At 40.7% G+C, this 5344-nt stretch overlaps 1 pseudogene; it reads right to left on the bottom strand.

Moving 5' to 3' along the window:
- Positions 1–538: 538 nt before the first annotated feature.
- Positions 539–3224, bottom strand: LOC142439967 (serine/threonine-protein phosphatase 2A 55 kDa regulatory subunit B alpha isoform-like; annotated as a pseudogene).
- Positions 3225–5344: the final 2120 nt, after the last annotated feature.

Below are 5344 nucleotides of genomic sequence, written 5' to 3' on the forward strand. Positions count from 1 at the left end.
TTGCTAAGATTAAACGATCCCTCATGGTGCAGTGGATTAAGCTTTGGGCTGCTAATCGGAAGATCAGTGGTTCAAATCCACCAGTTACTCCACAGGCAAGAGATAAAATTGTTTGCTTCTGTAAAGATTTATAGCCTTGAAAACCCCATGGAGCAATTTTTTTCTGGCCTATAGGGTTTCTAGGATGTTGTCTTCTTTGATTGGTTTGCTCTCCTGGCAGCCCCTGGTACATTCGATAGTCTTCAACAACATCATACTAATGCAGCTACTCCCACTAGGCTTCCCTATTCATTGCTCAGTTTTCAAATGCATATGGGTTATTGAAAAATCCATGGCTTGAATTATGCACACCTTACTGAAATGGCTACAAGACATGGATGATGACAGAGGGAGGGATCACCAGAGCATTCTCCATGCACCTATACAATGGGTTGTCAAATAGCACCTTGTTAAACACTGGAAGGGTGTCACCAATGGACTTCTCTCTTCTATAGATGCAAATGCTAGATTAACCATCCCACTGAAGCAGGAAGTCAGCTTAGTTAGGAAGCCTAACCCTAATCCACGTTGCCTTGAAATATATGCAGGTTGTTGTGGCGGCAGCAACAATATTTTCCTTGGGGCGCCAGGCTGTATGAAGTATTTTCTTGTTGAAGTTTAGGCGGTCAACACATATTTCGTCTTTCTTCTGCTTGCTGCTTGCACAGACTTTGTGGGTCTTCAGAGATCTGTGAGGTTCATTGTTTTCCCATAATGCTTCTACGATTATGCTTCTCTTTGCATTGCCATCAAACATTCTGAAGTTCGTACAATCCAGTCATGAAGACACTGTCAGGTCCATTCCAATAACATCCACATTGATCATGAATGCAGCGGTTTTCACGCAGTGAATAAAGTTTACTTCTGAGGTCATCATGCACCTGACATGGTTCCATGGGCCTGTTTTCCATGTGTAAGTCCCAGATTTTGACTGGCAAATAGTCTCTAGTCATCATACATCACCCATGGTGGCTGGAGTTTACATCAGAAATTGAAGAGATGATTTCAGAAAAAATGACCTGCCACTGGGATCTTCAGTTTTCAAATAGTGTAGAATGCCTGTCACAGAGGCTGCTGCCCTTGTGTCACACACCGAATAGTTCCCTTTCTGCTGCTGTGTACAAGTGTGTCACAGTCATGTGGATGGAACTCAGCTGCCAGCTGCTGTTACCACCTTGGTGAGCTCTTCCATATTGGCAGGCTTAGTGTCCACAATATTCGAATTCCTATTTTTAATTTCCAGGTGCCAAAGATTAACCTGAAAATCATCTGCAGATAAATATGTATCATAACCACTATTAATAGAACTAGAGTTGATGTGATATATATGAGCATTGGCAGTTATTCTTTGTGTACTGGCCTTAACCATTAGATCCACGAGTCTAAAGACCCGTACTCCTAGTGTAGTGATGGCAGCAGGGTTTCTGTAGCTATCATTTCCCTCTTTCCAGTTATACACTTCAGCTCTTTTGTCCCATTCATTGATTTTCCATAATTTTATTGTTTCATCATTGGTAGACAATAAAAACTGAGCAGCAAAAAACAGACAAACAAGCAAAGACCATATTGTTGTGAACAAAGCAGAGACCCAAAACCCACCTGCAGACAATGGAACATCCCTCACAGAAGGATCACAAGGAAGAGAAAAGCCAACCAAGGCACAGTATGGCACTGATAAAACACACAATATCCATCTGGTTCCTTGAGGCTTCCTCACACACCCCTGTTCCCCCACCCCCCACTATCATGACCCCAGCCCTGCCTTTCACTGCAGGCTAAACTGGAGCATGTACACAGGTACAGATAAGAGATAAGAGCTCACAACGCATGGAACCCAGGAATGGGAATGAGAGTGTGGCTACCAGGAGGGTTGGGGGAAGATGGGGAGAGGAGAGGAGGAAGGGGCAACCCATCACAGTGATTGACACCTAACCACCTCTCACCACCCCCAGGGTAATGAGCAACAGAAACCATGGGAGAACGGACAGCGGTCAGTGTAAGATATGAAAGTAATAATTCATAATTTATCAAGGGTCATGAGGGTGAGAAGGAGGGAGAAGGAAATAAGAGGCGCTGATACCAAGGGCTCAAATAGAAAGCAAATGTTTAGAAAATAATGATGGCAACATCTATACAAATATGCTTGATATAATTGATGTATGGATTGTTATAAGGGCTGGAAGAGCCTCCAATAAAATGATATTTTAATTTAAAAATTTAAGCAAAAATCTGAGCAGCATTTTTTAAGGGCGACCACCAAATTTTGTTGATTTTTCTTCTATTTCTAACCTTTTTTTCTTTGGTTAAAAATATTTTTAATTGGAAATTAATACATATATCATATCATTCCATAGTGAAGTTCAGCTGTTATTGTACAATTGCTCCCACAATCAGTTTCAAAGCATTCTTTTCCTTCTTGAGCTCACTGACAGGAGCTGCCTTTTACCACCCCCACTCCCCACCCCCAAACACAGTACCTCCCAGGAACCTTATTCTACTTGCAGTTTCTATATGTTCATCTATCCTGGGTTTCATATAGCAAAAACAGACAACCATATAACACAGCTTCAAGAGGGGACCCCAATGATATAACATCTCTGAAATAAACCCTCATGTGAACAAACAAGAGTACAGAATAAGTTGAAAACTAGATCCGGTCCAGCGTGCATCAGAGGGGGGATCCACTGACAAGGTTTTAACTGTTCAAGTCAGCCGTATCCCTTTGATCGTCTGTCCTCATCTCTCCCCTGCACTCTGCGTAGTGACCACTTTCCCTATCCCTCAGTGATGGATAGAGGGACATCACCCGGTATCATGGCTTTGGGAGGTGCTGTAAGCATTATATTCTCCTCTGCCGTGAGAAGAGATTGTGTTCTGTTTTTGTTCAAAGATGACGGCTCTACCACCTTTATCTCCTGTTGCTAGTAATTCTCCAGAATGAATAAATTCTACAGTAAATTTTTTATAAATCATTTCATTGGGGCTCATACAACTCTTACCACAATCCATATATATATATCAATTGAGTAAAGCACCCTTATACATTCATTGCCCTCATCATTCTCAAAATTCGCCTTCCACTTGGGTCCTGGGATTTTATCGGCTTCTGCTACATCCTCATCTTCCGCTCCTTCCACCTGAGGGGGAAATCACTGACTACCATCCGCTCCTCCAGCTCCTGCCATCTGGTGCTGCACCTGGGGAGATGGGCGGGGCCAGCAAAGCAGAGGTTGGGGAAGAAGCAAAGAGGGGGTGAGCAGACCAGCCTGCAGGATAGTGGATTTCACTCTGGGGTTTCCCTGCAACTTTCGCTTTTTCTCCTGAAGCGTTGGCGATGGAGATGGCGGCAGCTACGACAGAGGCGCCTGCATGGACTGACACTTTTGTATTTTCTTTATTTATCATGATGTTGGTCCACATGTGAGGGGCTTTGCTTTATTTATGTTGAGATGCCATCCGTACTGAAATCTTTGATCGTCATCAGTAAATTCTTCAAGTCCTTCCCTGTCAGTGAACAAGGCTTTGGCATCTGCATATCACAGGCTATTAATAAATCTTCCTACAATCCTGACGTCAACTTATTCATATAGACCAGCTTTCAGAATTTTTGCTGAGTGTACAGTAATAAATATGGAAAACAGAATAAGCCCAGTGAAAGGATATAACCCTGAAAAACCCCTTCACTGATTTTAAACTACACTGTGTCCTCTTGGTCTATTTGAACAACTGCCTCTTGGTCTATGTCCTGGTTCTGCCTGAGCACAATTAAGTATTTGGGAATTCCCATTCTTTGCGATGTAATCCACAATTTGTTATGATCTACCGAGTCAAATGTCATTGCAAAGTCCATGAAACACAGGCAAACATCCTGATAGTCTCTGCTTTCAGCCAAGAACCATCTGACATCAAAAATGATAAATCCTTCTACCACATCCTTTTCTCAATTTAGCTGAAATTCCTGGAAGCTCCTTCTACTGCTACAATTGATTTTGAATTATTATCAGCAAAAATGTTCTTGCCTGTGATATTAATAATATTGTTGCATTTTTGGATCATCTTTTTTTGGGGGGAGAGAGTCACAAGTATGCGCATCTACCAGATCACTTATCACTTAACTCTGTTCCCAGTTGTTTTGTGTTTGTTTGTTTGTTTTTATATTTGTTTTGGTTTTTATGTAAACCAGTGAGCTCTCCCAGGGTTGCATCAGTTTGCTGAAACATCGCAATTGGTGTGATGCAAATTCCTGGACCCTTTAATGTAGCTCGGTCTTTTTCCTTTAGTACTGTTGTATCTTGATTGTATTAGATCTCCTGATCTTGCTGAACATTAGCCAATTATTTTTGGTACAATGACTCTGAGTATTCCTTCCATCTTCTTTGTAAGCTTCCTATATCCTTCAGTATTTTTCCCACCAGGTGACACGCAGGTAAGTTGTACTTTGGCTCTCATGTATTTGTGAAATTCATGAGTTTATATGTATAAAATTATAACTAACTAACACCTAGAAGGTACTTTATAAACATTGACTACTGTTACTATTATGGTGTTTTCAGAGATTCCAGCACCTAAAGCAAATTCTGATTCTAGAATCCCACTGGCTATTATTACATATTTATTTCTTTCCTCTCCCTTTTCTGCCCTCTAGTGGTAATTTCAAATAGGATTGCATTGATTTTTGTGTGCGTGAAATTCCAGCCACTTTGTTGACCTGGTACTAGTAAGCCAAATAGTTTCTGCTTTTAAGTTCAATATGTATGATCCCAAACAATTTGCGATAGTTCTTCATAAATGTATTAAGGAACCATTTGAGGATGGTTTTGCAAAAACTATTTTTTCTTCAGCTCCACAAATTTTATTAAGAGAAGTTCTACTATTGTCCTTTCTTCTATCAAAACAAGAACCCTTCTTTACCTTGACCTGACCTTACCCTTGTCTTGTGAACATTACAAGCCACTTCTACATTTGAGCTTCTTTGCCTTCTGAAATGCAAGCACCCCCCCCAAAAAAGAACAATGTTCCTAAGATAGAATGATAGATTGTATCCATAATGTACTAGAAGTTTAATTAAAGAATAAGAAATGATGCAATTACTGGAATCAACTTGTTGCTATGATAAACCACTGCCCTTTTTCCTTCCTCTTAGCACATCCCCTTTCCCAAAATACTTATACTCACTCTGAAGTTAAACATGATTTTGACTGCTTTACGGTGAAAAGAGAAATCGTCAATTCATGTAAACAACAATCAAACATCCCCCTTCATATGCCCCTTTTTGCTAATATCAGAAATCTAAATAAGAGCAATG

The sequence above is a fragment of the Tenrec ecaudatus genome, chromosome 2 (assembly GCF_050624435.1).
Source record: "Tenrec ecaudatus isolate mTenEca1 chromosome 2, mTenEca1.hap1, whole genome shotgun sequence".
In the NCBI taxonomy this organism is placed as follows: Eukaryota; Metazoa; Chordata; class Mammalia; order Afrosoricida; family Tenrecidae; genus Tenrec; species Tenrec ecaudatus.